We start from the raw sequence: 15,662 nt of genomic DNA, 5'->3' as shown, positions 1-15,662 counted from the left end.
ATAGCAAAATGTAACAGTCGTGGGTCTTAAGACTTCATATTTTCTCATCTTTGTCATTTACACATTGTGAAATATTAGAAACGAATACATTGAGAAATTTAATTGATTTTAGTACTTGCAAAATGCAACTCGCTCGCTACTAGTCAACGTGTAACTTGCATGGGGCTTCACCAATCTGTTACCAACTTCTATCGTGTATAAATCCTTTCTTATTTTCAAATCTTGTAGATCTAATTGAGCATTCGTGGTACCTTTCATTTTTCCTTCAATATTCAATAATATACCGAGCAAGTTGTCACAAACATTCTTTTCAATACTTTTAAAAATTTATACAAACAATTTCATTCCTAAACTTCAAACAATTTCGATATATATAAACATAAATTTCAACAATTTCAACCTACACCTATAACAAATTTCAATATACATTTTCTACATACAACTTAATTCCTAAAATTCGAACAATTTCAATACATCTAAATATACATTGTAACAAATTTAACTCTATCCATGGAAACAAATTCAATATACAAAAAAAAAAAAAAAAAAAGAGAATAAACCGTTTACAGAAATGTAGAGCGACAACGATGGCAGAATATGACGACAAGGGAAGGATGGTGGGTGGTGAAACTACTCGACGACGACTGCAAGGGCACAACGAACGACAAACGGTGACGACAAGGCAGTGGCGGAGCTCTCTCTCTCTCTCTCTCTCTCTCGTTCTTTAACTTTTTCTCTTTCGTTTGAGTTCATCCTATTTATAGGGTATCTCTCGACGCAGCACGAAGATGTCAGAGATCCCCACGTATGTCGATGCCATAAGTGAAATATCGGGCTTATTGAGACTTTTTCCCGACGTTTCACTTATGGCATCGAGAAAAATTTAAAATAATTATTTAAATGTTACATCTTTCCCAACATGGTCGAGGTCAACGTCGGCCATAGTAAGAACAATTTTGACGCTGTGCTCGTACACGTTGGGGAAATCTAAAAAATTAAATAATAATTTCCATTTTCCCCGATGCCTTGCACGTCCACGTCGAGCATAGCTAGGTATCCCCCGATGTGTATTTGCATGACGTCGGGAAAAATAGAAATTATTATTTAATTTTTAGATTTTCCCAACGTCTACGCGCATGACATCGGGGAAGGGTTATGCTGTCTCGACATCTTGAACGCAACATCGGGAAAGAGGACCACAACCAACACAAATGTTCACAACATCGACTGTAGGTTTTGTTTCTTGACATATTTTCTTCTGACGTCGTTTTGTGCATCGTGATAACTACATTTTCTTGTAGTGCATCGTATTATTGGATCCGATGTCGTGCGTGGTATGTTGAAGAAAATAAGGGATTTTTTTTCGAATAGCTTTGTTGGTGATCTATTATTGATTGGAGGTATATTCCATATTGGTTATTTTGCATAATATCAAATGTGATGAATTTAGGAAGCTGATACGAGATTGATGGGTATTGAGAATACTCTATGAGGATATTGCAAGTGATTATTGATTAAAGGGGAGTCGTCCTTGTAGATGTTATGACAATTATTTTAATACAATTCTTAGTTTTGAAGTTTTTGAGTCAGTCTATGGGCAGTATGTTGACGTGTGTTTAGAGTGTTGTACCCACAGTCATAACATTGTAATCGTCATTTACTACATAAGCAATATACGATCTTCAACCATGGGTCAAGGACCCCCCAGATGTAGATGTTAAGTGATAATTGAACTAGGTTACCAGAGCTTGATGTGTCTTCTATGTTTTTCATATGTTACTATAGTTATTTCTACTGTTATTAAGTCATGATGCAACTCAAAGTACAATAATTACTAAGTTTGTTTTCTATTACATGCTATTTGAACTTTGTTCGCCATGGACTTAAAAGGAGTTTTGTGTACAATCAATAGAATATTTTAATCATATTTGACTAGTAAGCTCATTAGTTAAATCAAAACATATCAAATGAATATGTATTTTTTAAAGTTAAAAATTCGAGTAGACTTGTCTTGAAGAGAAAAAAACCTTTACACAAAAATGAAATTTTTTGGAAACCACCACGTAAAACATTCAAGGATTATAATTATAAATGACAAATAAACGGTTGTAAATTCTATCGATAATAGACACTATTGATAGACTTTTATCAATGTAGATCAATATTAGTGATAAATTTGAAATTTTGTAATAGTTTATAAATATTTTGATTTACCTTGTTGTAGTTGAAAATGTCCCAAAATGTATGAATATGATAGAATAAAATGAGGGCTAAAATGACACCGTAGTTTAATTTAAAGTATTAAATTTTAGTTTTTAAAATTACGGACTAAATTTGTTCAAACCAAAAAGATGAAAATTTTAATTGAATAAAAGAAATTAATGGAGAAGTATAAATGTGAAAAATGTAATGAAAATTAATCATAAAAGATATATATAGATTATATATTGTTGGGCTAGAGCTTGACGCATGCCACCACTCAATCTTGTGACAAACCAAAATCAACTTATGTCTTTTTAAATGAAACTAAATTAAACTAATGCAATCAATGAACTAAATCCAACTACCAAAAAATTATATAAAAAAAAAAATAATGGTTCTGAAAATGTTAATATCATAAAAGGACGTAAGAGAATCAAAATTACGAAGATAACTATGGAAAATATTTTAGTTTTGCCGACAAACTAAAAAAAGAAAAAAAGAAAAAGAAAAAGAAAACGTTGGATTATAATATAATTATGTGAGTATTTTTAATTAACGAAAGGTTATACTTACACTTTGATGAATTATAAAATTAAAACAATTACGTATGCATATACGCAGCTAATGACGATGTAAATCTCTATACTTTTGTATTTTTTTTGAATATATTTGAGGGATTTTAAATTATTTGTTCATTAAGTTTAATTTTTTTCAATTACATGATGCAATCGGAAGGGATAATATAATTCATTAATATAAATTTCTATAGCTCTAAAAAAAAAAATTAAAATTTAGTTTTAGCTAAACCATTCATGACTGGGACCATCTTTATCTATAATTGTTATTGTGTTTTGACAAATTTAGTTTTAATTTGTTAATATGATTCCATAATTTTCAAATTCCTATATTAATTAAAAAGATAAAATGGGATTACAACAAGCAGATTATGTTGACTAATTCTCTAATTATATTATTGACACAAACTAATTGCCATGTTCTTTAGAATATTCTTAGGTAAATTGGATTCCATTTTTTCTTTTGTATATTGAACCTTATATAATTTTTTTTTTAAAAAATAGTTATACACATTAATATAATAAAGTTATTGTTAATAAATAATAAAGTAAAAGTAGGTTGTATCAAAGACAACTCTAACTAAGTTTAAAAATGAAATTATACAATATACTTTAGAATAATTTAAAATATTAAGAAGTCAATTGTAAATAAAAATCTTAAAATAAACTTTTTTTTTCTCTTCCTGCAGGAAAAGGAAAAATAAAAACATATATAATTAATTGTATATGAATAAAAAGTGATAGAAAATTTCTCACAATGTAGATATCAAGTAGTCTAATAAAAATTCTGTTCATATGCACCATTGTGCTTTGTGATTATAATTATAGATAGTATGTAGCAATATTTGTTTATAACATCAACTTTGTTGGTGAAATTTAATAAACAATAAAAATTTGGCATAAGATTACAGAGGACAAAAAGAGAGAACGGCAAGAACAATACATTGTTAGAAAAATAAAATAATAAAGCAGTGAAGAGGCATACAAGAATTAATTATTCTAAACACAAACAAATTAACCACCAAAAAATTAATTAGAAGTTATGGGTTTGAAATTAAAAGCTTGGGATTTTGTGATTTTAGGTTGTGTTCTGCTAAACGTTATCTTTACAAGAAGATGTGTACTCTCCAATTGGACTGAGTATTTCAAGAAAGCTTGTGTGTAGCTAAACAATCTGTACAAATATCTTTGGACGTAGTTTACAAAGACCTTTTAGAATTATAGTTCTCAAGAAAACTATTGGTGAGTAGCTCCCTTCATTGTTAAGTTCGAAACTTGAATACAAGGGATCCCACTTTTTCATTTGTTCGAGGGAGACTTGATTTATAATTGGATAAAAATAAATAACAAAGTTGCACTCTCTTATGGATAACACACCCGACCTTCTTTATATACTATTGCCATGCCCCTCCCAAATTTTTTCCTCACAAACCTGAGAGGAGATGTGACTTAGGCAAGAGAAATACCAACATGCATCCGAGTTGGGGTGACACTTGATGCCTAGAAGAAACTAAAACTTAATGCCTAGCTATGCATCCAAACGGGGGCTTATCATGTGTTTTTAAATGATTACATATTGATTTAAATCCTATTATTTTGATTCCTAAACTTTTAAAACAAGCTTACTTTAATCCATGTCGTTAGAATTTCATTAACTCTTTAGCAAAATGATAGTGTGGTCACTTCTATATTTGAAAGATTAGGCTTTAAATTCATCAAATAAACCTAAAAGATGTCTTTCTTTTATTCAAAATTAAATCTCTCACATCTCATCCTAAATTCCCCCACCCTTTACTATATTTTTTTTTTCAAATTGAAATCTTTAAACAGATACTCGTGCTAGCACTCATGACAATGTAAAAACTATAAAAAGTAAAATAAGTATACAACTCAGGTATAAAATAAACACTATGAAATTGCAAATAAATATTCTCACAATGCATCACAACCTCCCATTCTAAAGAAAAAATAAAGAAAGAATTGGGAGGAAGAGAAAAAACACCTCAATGATATACAAAATATTCCAAACTTGAGGCACTAAAATGTTTTTATGTAGATGAAATTGCATCTAGCGAGTTGAGAAAGTGAATTAGAATGCCAAGACGCCAAATGTGGATGATCAAAATATTGAAAGTAAAATGACATTTATGTTCTTTGATAAAACATTAATTTACCATATGACCTCTAATTAAAAATTAAATGACCTTTAATTAAAAATTAAAATCCCCAAATTTTTAAGAGTGGTTATCTTATTTGCAGCTCAGTCATCCACATATAGAAGCTACCACATTGTTTCGTTCATAGTTAACGAAAAGCTAACGATAATGACCAAAATACGCTGCTTTTAAAAGTTCAGAGACTAAAACAAACATTTTAAAAGTATAGGAGCCAAACTAAAACAAGAAACAAAGTTTAGGAACCAAAATACGATTTAAATATTATATATTTTATGCGACAAGAACACAATATATGCGTAACAACCCAACTTTTTATATTAAACTGAGATCATTACTACTAAACGAAAATAAAAACTTTCTTAACAAAATGAGAAAATAACACTAACTTGAATTGAAAACTTCAAATGCTCATTAAAATTATAAATAAATAAAAGTATGTAGAATAAATCTCTAAAAATGAAATACTAGCTCGGGTCTTATCTAATTTTAAAAGAGAAATCATCAAAGAATACAAAAATACTGAAATCAAAACTGTAAGGTAAAAGTGGAACAAAACGTTTTCCTATGGAAGTCGCGGTCACTTCTTGTCATTCGCTAGCTTCCCTCTACCTTTGTCTAAAAAATTTAACATAGAAGAGTGATTATAAATATATAATCAGTAAGAGACCTACTACTAGTCCCTCTAGGTGTTTTTTAACTTCTTGTTAGGATATTGTAAAGAAGTATTCCTAAACTAGAACGTTCCCAAACACACGCAATCTAATTATCCCGTAAGAATATCTTTGGTTTTTGGTGAATCTAAAGGAACACCTAGGACAAAACTGGTCTTCGGTGAACTAAAAGAAACATTTAGGACAAAATTGGTCTTCGGTGAACTCGAAGGAACACCTAGGACAAACTGTTCTTCAGTGAACCTGAAGGAACACAAGACAATTAGACTGTAAGTGACCCCGTCGAACCATTCATATACATAACATCTCATGATAGATTGATGATCTCGTTAAACCATACAGTCATAAAAAAAGGTGGTAATCCTGAGGGACACCTATATGGGTACGACCCTGACAAATAAAGTTAACTGAACACCCAGTCCATAGCATGTAGCACATCATAACATCATAGCCATGACACGAATATTAATCATAATGCTTGCAATCATGAGGTTAATAATTCATGCATCATCATTAACATAAATCAGTCATCATCATCAACATAACTCAGTCGTAACTATCAGTCATCAATACATTATGCATTTTAACTACATCAATGCATAATAGAGAAATCACATGCAAACTCTTAACTTCAGTACGAGAGTCTAGTAGAAGAATCTCTTACCTCGATATTAACTTAATAAAATTTATGTCTAATAGCAACAGTCAGCACTCTCCAAACAATCAAGTCCTAAACAACAAGGGAACCAAATAACTAAAATAATAATTTAATGGTTGCTTAAAGACCCAAAACTAATTGAATTCAACTTACCCAATGTTGAGGTTGAATTCAATTTATCCTTGGTTTAGGAAAATTCTACAACATAAACTCCCAATTTGATCTAGCCAAACCTTTCAAAAAAATAACCTAACTTAATCCAAAATTAATTTATTTAGAGTTCAAAATTAATATTTGTTGGACATACCTAAAACCCAATCAAAACTTACAAAAACTTACCAAAATAGGTGGAAAAGGACAAAAAATAAGCTTGGCGGCTAAAAAATGGCTTGGATAGCTGAAGTCGGGTAGGCGGCTTGGGTGAAGAGGAAATCAGCTTGGCTTGGTAGATGGCTTATGCGGCTTGCAAGGGATGAAGGACGGCTCGGGTTGCTGACTTGCGCGATTCACAAAGGAAGCAACTCACTTACACGCACACGACTCGAACGAATGACGACATTCCAAACAGTGTCAATGAAGGAGAGATGCGACGACCTATCGGAGATGGACTGAGACTCGATGTTCGACAGGGGGATTGGCGTTGGAAGACGGTGACAATTTTTTAGACGAATGCGATGGCTCTTGGTGACTAACGGCGACTGGGCTTGCGATTGGCTTCGATGGACGACAAGATAAGTGACGGTGAATGACAGAGACAGAAACTGACGAGTGGATGTGCAGTAGAGACGAGCAAGGCAAAGGTAGATATTTTGAGGCTAGGGTTTTGTGTGAGGAAGAAGATGATGACTTTCACGAGAAATGGGGTCCTATTTAATGAAAAAATAATATTATTATTATTTTATTTTTTTTCTTTTTCGTCATTCTTTTCAAAACAAATCCCATAATCTCTACATTTATTATCCAATCACATCATTCTTTTTTTTTTCCAAAATAAAAAACAAATATTCTCTCTCATCAATCACATGATCACTTTTATCTCCCCAAATTTCATAATATACTAATCTTTAATATATTAAATGATAATTATCAGTCAGTGCTTTTTCCTTTGTATCTCCTTACTCATTCTATATATGGACCTCGCTTCTCTTCTCAAAATAACACAACAAACAAAATGACTTCTTCCTTTCCAAAAGTTCTCTCCTGCACTAAAAAATCTCTTTGTTTCAAGTTTTCCAAGCATTAGAGTGTCTACTTGAGTGTTGGAATTCTAATCAGTTTTAGTGCAATCCTGATTGAAGAATACAACTATTTTATCCTAGGGACGACGGGGCGATAAAATCTGTTTGCACAAAGAGCAGAGCTGTGAAACGTCTTAAAGAAAGTGAGATCTGCGACTTAGCTAGCCCTTTTATTCTATCTTGTTTTTGTTTTACAGTAGGCATTTTGACAAGGCGAATTGATCAATAAGCGGGTTGATCATTTGGAAAATTGATCATTAAGCGTATTGACTAGTAGGCATTTTGATCAATAGGCGAGTTGACCAGTAAACGTGTTGACTAAAGAAGGTGTTCTGTTCAAGCGAGATACAAATACACTATGCAAGATACAAAAAAAGAAAGTACACGTTCTCTCTAGGCATTCAGTCTAGGCATTAAAGCTTCTCAACAACTTCTTATTAGTAAATTGTAACAACAATTTGAAAACGTACGATTTTGCTGTGATGGTCAGATCACTCCAAGGCGATTTGATGTCTTTTGCTCTTAACTGTCCATTTCGTTTTGAAGGAGCACACTTTAAGAGATGGAAGCAAAATATGTTGTTCCTCCTTACATTGAAGAAAGTTACCACCACTTGTTCCATTGAAAAACCAGAAGTACCAAAAACCAATCCACAAGAGGAACAAATCAATAGTCTTACTGCATGGACGGAGACAGACATTATATGCAAGAAGTTAATTCTGAATGAACTTATTAATGAATTATATAACTATTACAGTATCATGTCTATTGCGAAAGAAGTGTGGGACACATTATAAAAAAAAGAATACTGAGGAAGCGAGATCCAAGAAGTACGTGATAAGCAGATACTTGCGATATCAAATGATTGATGATAGATTCGTGGAGGCTCAATCACATGAGATACAAAAGATTGCACATGAGATAATTAGCGAAGATATGTCACTTGATGATCAATTTCAAGTTGTTATTATTGATAAGCTACCTTTACTGTGGAAAGATTTCAAAAACACTCTAAAGCACAAAACGAAAGAATTTTTGTTGGAGAGCTTGATCACGCGTTTAAGGATAGAGGAGGAGGCAAGAAGACACGATCAAAGGGAAAAGGTGAATGCGGTTAACCAAAAATAGTCTATTGTAGTTCTGAAACCAGATATGAAGCCGAAAGGAAACAAAATGAAACGAGGTTCTAACAAGCAGAAGAATCTCAGAAACCCCAGCCCAAAAGTACAATACAAATTGTTTGTTATAATTGTTATAAGCCTGGACACTTAGTTAGAAATTGTAGAAACGGGAATCGTCCTGTTGTGCAAACGAACCTGGTACAAGAGGAACTAGTAGCTATGATCACATAAGTAAATGTGATCAGGGGTCTACAGGTTAGTGGCTGGACACTAGTACATCACGCCTTGTTTATCATGACCTTAGCTTATTTAGAAAATATAATAGAGGTGTACATAAGCCGGGTTGGAGGAAAAATATGGATCAACCAAAAGTGACCGAGTTGGCAAAATTTAAACCTTATCGGTTTAATATTCGAGGGTCAACCCAACCCAAAAAATTCGGGTTGGGCTAGGTTGGGTTGACGGGTTGGCCTTTTTTTTTTTTTAATTATATTGTGTTTCAAATTTTTATATTGCTAAGAATTCAATTTTCATCATTTTCAGTTGTTCAACCCAAATTTTCATATTCTTTTCGAATTCTAAGTCTACAATAATATTCATTCAAAAGTTCAAAATCATAAAAAAAAAATAATAATCAAACAAAATAGCAATGTCCATTAAAATTTAAAAATAAATTCAAAAATTCAAATTCATACAAAAATTAATAATCACACTAAACAAGAATGTCCATTGAAATTAAAAAATACATTCAAAAGTTTAAAGTTCAATAATGTCCATTCAAATTGAAAAATAGTTTGAAAAGTTCAAAATTAAATAATGTCCATTAAAAATACATTAAAATGTTTAAAGTTCATTAAAAAAAGATTTCAACTTGGCGTCCAAAGTGTACCACGACGATGACGATTTTGGGTGATTGTTCTCCTGAAAAAATACAAACACATAAGAATTGCATATAATGTAAGTAATAACATGTAATGCTATAAAAAATGATACTAATTATCAATACGCTCTTCTTCCAAATCCAATTCATTAGTCTAAAATAACAGAATATGACGGATTCCCTACAAAATAAATCATACAAAAGTAAATAAAAATATACTTAGCATAATACATGTTAGTCGATAATAAAGAAGGCAATCAATTACCCTGTCTCAATATTCTCACAAGTCTCTAACTCTTCAAGTTGATGATGAAGATATAATAACACCCAACTGCATCAAATCCAATTTTGTGTACATATCAAGGTTTCGACTGTTCTAGAAGTCAGAAAACTACGAAAGTAATAAAGAATCCTCCCACCTGTACTAAATGCAAATTCAAAAGCCACCATAGATATTGAAACCGTCAAAACATCACGAACAATTGTTGATAGAATGGGATATTTGTACCCATTCATTTTCCACCAATACATAATGTCGCCACGTGCTCGAGACGACGCAGAGCGACCGACGTCCTTAAAACGGGTTAATTTCAAAACAAAATAGGAGTCGCCACCAATCTTTTTCACGATGTGATTGGATACCGAAATAAAATAAACAATTTTAAATAAATCATAAAAAAATGGTCTACAAAAACAAGAGTTGAGTTCGAGAGTCATTTGTGTATGAGGAAGGTGTTAGCACCTCACAACACCTGTTTAGAAAACGGTAGCCAAATTTCAAATCTTGAATTATTGAAAATATTCTTTAATTGTCTTATTTTACCCCTCATTACTCCAAAATTTGAAGCAATGATCTCATAGAATAAGTGGAAAGCATTCCATCAATTAGACTATATTGAAGAAAATCTTCTCACCTTAAGAAAGTGAGAAATTAATACAATTTCTCAAAATCTGTCATAGGGATAGTCTTCTAAAAAAGAGATTTTTTAAAAAACATTAATTAAAATCATCTTTTTTCTTGGGATCAAATCTTGGACACCCAAAGGCGTGATCCCTTGCCTCAAGAATTCTAGGAAATCGAACACCCAAATTTCCTAGATTTTGTCGTAGGATTTTGTTTAAGAAAAATGGTATAAGTTATTAAAAAGGATTGACTAAGAAACCTTATGAAATCATAGATTAAATTTTGAATGTTTGAAAAACATGAAAAATTATAACTTTAAAAGAAAAAAAATTCTAAATGATTTAAAACAAAAAGTATTTTGTGAAAGATTTTAAAACTTGAAAAATTTTAAATTTGAAGGATTTTAAAACTTGAAAATTTTAATTCGAAAGAGTTAAAAATTTTAAATAGGAAATAAAATGAGACTTAATATGAAAATTAGATAAATAGAAACAAGAGTAAAGAAGCATTATAATAAATTATGCAAACACAAAATAACATATTGATATTTTAATAAAAACATATTGAATATCGATCTCAGACTTCCAAAGAATCAATTTCCTCAGCTCAAGAATTCTAAAAAATTGGACTCCCAAATTTCTTAGATTCCATCGTCGGATTTTTTTAAAGAAAAAATAATTTAAAATGTTAACAAACTTAAAAATTCTTAGCAATAACATATTAACTTGACCACAAAAGAGGGAAAAAAACAAAATATTAAATAACATATAAAAGACAAGAACATATTAAAGAAGCAATAATTAAGATGAGAAAAATATTAAAGAAGCGATAATCAAGATGAGAAAATACTAATGAAACAATAATAAATGCTATAAAAAGAAAAAAAAGAATTAAATAAATAAAAAATGCTAATTATATATAAAAGAATGTAAAGAAACAATATATAGAAAATAAAGCTTAAGAATAAATTAACAAAGGAAAGACATAATAATAAATAAAAAAAATACATAACAACAAGGTATGAAGAAATATATAATAAATAAAAAAAACTATAAAAGAGAAACTCACAAGATAATAAATAAATAATTATAAGAGAAATAAAAGTAGAGAAATAAGAACAATAATAATAAGCAAATATTTAATCATTTAGTCTTTTTTTTTTGTCTTTTTGTTTTGTTTTGTTTTTTTTTTTTTTTTTTGCATCTTTTTATGGAAACTTAAAGAAAGATCAATAAAATAATGAAAATAGTAAGAATAAGAAAAGAAAATAAAGAACTTTGAAGGAAAAATAAACAAAATAATAAGAATAAGAAAAAAAGAAAAGAGAGAGATTAAAATCCCAACACACTAAACTCACTTGTTGTTGAGGTGTGAATCATTGAGATCAAAGCCCTATCATACACCTCCAACTAAGTTAGAGTTTTTTTTTTTCTGTGTTGGATTATTGGTATTGTAGGGAGATAGATGAAGATTTAGAAAACATAAAATAGATGTTGTAGATCTTTTGGTTTTTTTAAGAAGGTATGAAGGTTAAAAGAAGTAGGGGGTATGAAAGTTAGAGATTTAGATGAAGAAGAGAGGATATGAAGATTGTAAAAATTTCTAGGGTTTTTTTGTGTGGCCTTTTCTTTATGTTGTGTTGTGTGTATGAATAAGAAGAGATTATTTATAGCCAAAATCATTTCTTCAAATGGCTAAAAATTCAAAATGGTGGAATTTTTTGCATTTGAAAATAATACCAACTTTAGCATTCATATCAAAATGGCATGGAGCCTTTAATAACCAAAATCAAATTCAAAAAAGTTATCATTTTATGTATTTATCCACCTATCTTAGTTACCCTAACTAAATGGTTTAGTTACTTTAACCAAACTACCTAAAAAACTTAAAAAGTAGTTAAGTAACATTTTTTTTATAGAAAAAGGTAGTTAATCACAAAATTAAAAATAAACCAAATTATGGTAAAACTTAATCTAACAATTAAATTGATTTTAAATAATGTCGAACAAAATTAGGTGGCTATACATAATATCAAATTCATCTTTATCTACTACATCCTTGTCAGACAAATAAGAAGTCAAGTCATTCTCCACTTCCATTAAGTTTTCTTCTTCTCTCAAAGCACAAAATGTTATCCATGGATCAACTTCTTCATCATTCTCACACTTCCATAGTAACATTGTTTGATTGCTTAAGGTTGTTGGTGCTATGACCAATTTGAGTAGAAGGGTTATCTTGTGATTTGTAAAAGTCATATAGACGATACAAATATATCTTCACGCTCTCAACTACATCCTTAAACAACATCACTCTCATAAACATTGGAAAGACAATAATTCAAGTACTTTAACTTGTATCGAGGATCAATCACTATAGCCACAAATATCAAATTATTCATCTTCTCAAGCAAATCCAAGTACTTATCAAACCTTGTTTTCATATTCATAGTCATCAAACTAAGAACAGAGTTGTTGTTGTTGCTCCATTTGTTTAAAACAAATTGAATTTTGTCAATCTCCTTATAACCAACATCAGAAGTCACATACGAAGATTTGGTTGAGTATGAAGCATGTAGTCTGGGAATTCGAATGACATACGAGATGAAAATAAAAAAGTTACGAGTCATTAGGGACTCTCTGTTGGTTGTACATCAGCTAAATGAGGAATGGGAGATGATGGATGCTAAATTGATCCCTTATAACGATTATATTCGCACAATAGCTCAAACTTTTGATTCGATAGCGTTTGAACACGTCCCACACGCAATCGGGTTGCAGATGCATTAGCCACTCTTTCTGCCATGTTTAATGTAGCTTACGGTGAAGAAGTTCAACCCATAAGGATGGAGAAGTATAAGACACCATCCTATTGTATGAGCCTCGAGCGAGAACCTGACGGTAAACCTGAGTATCATGATATTAAGCACTACATCGCATATCGGGAGTATCCACTAGGGGCATCAGAAAATAGTAAGAGCACCATTAGGAGGTTTGCCATGAAGTTTTTCTAAGTGGTGAAGTATTATACAAAAGAAATTAATTACGATATGACTCTATTGCGATGTGTCGATGCCTTGGAAGTCAAAAATATTTTGGAAGAAATTCATGAAGAAGTGTGTGGGACGCATGCAAATGGACACATGATGGCGAGGCAAGATTTACATTCTAGTTATTTTTTGGTTGACCATGGAATCAGACTGCATCAAACATGCGGAATATGCCATAAATGTCAAACATACGCAGATAAAGTGCATGCTCCAGCCTCTCCATTGCATTTGTTGATGGCCCCACGACCTTTCTCCATGTGGGGTTTGGATGTAATTGGAACCATTGAGCCAAAGGCATCAAATGGCCATCGATTCATTTTGGTAGCCATAGATTATTTCACGAAATGGGTAGAGGCTGCTTCATACAAAAGTGTCACCAAGCAGCTGTTGTCAAGTTCATACGAAAGGACACTATATGTCGGTATGGTTTGCCTGAGCGCATCATCATCGATAATGGAAAAAACCTTAATAATAAATTAATGGAGGAGTTGTGCAGTCAGTTCAAGGTTAAACACTATAATTCCACTCCTTATCGCCCTAAGATGAATGGGACAGTGGAAGCAACAAACAAAAATATAAAAAAGATTCTCGATAAAATGTCGGTCACTTATAAAGATTGGCATGAAATGCTACCTTTCACATTGCATGGATATAGAATATCAGTTCGCACGTCAACAGGGGCAATCCCTTTTCCACTAGCGTATGGTTTCGAAGCAGTTTTACCTGTTGAAGTTGAGGTGCCATTCCTTAGGGTAATCCAAGAGGTAGAACTAGATGAAGCAAAGTGGACTCAAGTAAGGTACGAGCAATTGAATTTCATAGAAGAAAGGAGACTGATTGCACTATGTAGAGGACAGTTGAACCAAAAGAAAATAGCACGAGCGTAGAACAAAAAAGTTTGACATCGTCATTTCCAAGAAGGATGTTAATTAGATGTTAATTTCATTTATTTTATAGATGGATAGCAGTAGTAATAATTCGAGTTCTATCGGTAATAATGGAACGCCTCCGTCCCTTCTTCCTCCTCCTCATAATACAAGCCAAACTACAAAACATGTACCACCTCTACCTCCCAAGTCCAAAAGAAAGAGACCTAATAAACAAACTTCTCCCGTGTGGAATCATTTCACAACAATGGAAACAAGTGCTAATGATGCTAGGTGCAAGTGTAACTATTGTAGCAAGGATTATGCATGTGATAGTAATAGTTGTGAAACTAGCACTTTGTGGAAGCATTTAAGAAATCAATGTAAAAAGTACCTGTACAAAGAAGAAAATAAAGGACAAATAACCTTAACTCTTGTACCTACAAATGATGAGAAGGGAGTCAATGCTAGTAATTTTTTGACTACATTGTTTAGCTAATCAGCATGTAGACTAGCATATGCTAAGATGACAATTATGAATGAGTTGTCATTTAGATTTGTTGAGACTGAGGGTTTTAGACACTTTTGTAGTATTGCGTGTCCTAGGTTTGATGTTCCGTTGAGAGTAGCAATAGCTAGAGATATATATAAACTATATCTTGAAGAGAAGAAAAACATGAAATGTGAACTACGGACACTTGGACTTCACTACAAAATGTGAACTACATAGTCATCATGGCACATTTCATTGATTCTAAATGGATTTTACATAAGAAGGATTTTGAGTTTTTGTCAAGTTGCTAATCATAAAGGGGAGACTATTGGAAGGACAATTGAAAGTTGTCTGTTGGAGTGGGGGATTGAAAAAATCTTTACAACCATTATTGATAATGCAAGTTCCAACAATGAGGCTATTTCATATGTTAAGAGAAGACTTAAAAGTTGGAAATCTATTGTTTTTAGATGAAGAGCTATTGCATATGAGGTGTTGTGCTCATATAATTAATCTTATTGTAAATGATGGATTGAAAGATATGCATGATTCTATTGCTAGTATTCGTAATGTTGTGAGATATGTTGTAACGACCCAACTTTCCGGACTAAGCTAAGGTCACTACTCAGTGCTAAGACTCGACCACAAAACACAAAATTCATGACGGACCGGTTACGATTCATTAAAACATTAGAAATATTACAAAAACAGTTTCGGGCCCTATTTTAAATCACTGTCACAAAAGTTTCAAATAAAGTACTCAGGTCATCAACTCAAAATCACAAAACCAAATATTCTAACAAAATACATCAACGGAAGCATAAAGAAAAC

The 15,662-nt window shown here is 31.7% G+C and overlaps 1 long non-coding RNA gene across 1 annotated transcript; it reads right to left on the bottom strand.

The window, feature by feature from the left end:
• Nucleotides 1-9,389: 9,389 nt before the first annotated feature.
• Nucleotides 9,390-10,745, bottom strand: LOC127148361 (uncharacterized). Its single transcript, XR_007819252.1, has 2 exons — nt 9,788-10,745; nt 9,390-9,563 (listed from the first exon to the last, which is right to left on the bottom strand). It is a non-coding gene; the product is annotated as an uncharacterized LOC127148361 (long non-coding RNA).
• Between the last annotated feature and the right edge of the window lie 4,917 nt (nt 10,746-15,662).

Source organism: Cucumis melo, chromosome 3 (assembly GCF_025177605.1).
Source record: "Cucumis melo cultivar AY chromosome 3, USDA_Cmelo_AY_1.0, whole genome shotgun sequence".
NCBI classification, from domain to species: Eukaryota; Viridiplantae; Streptophyta; class Magnoliopsida; order Cucurbitales; family Cucurbitaceae; genus Cucumis; species Cucumis melo.
This window is presented reverse-complemented; position numbering and strand designations above follow the sequence as displayed.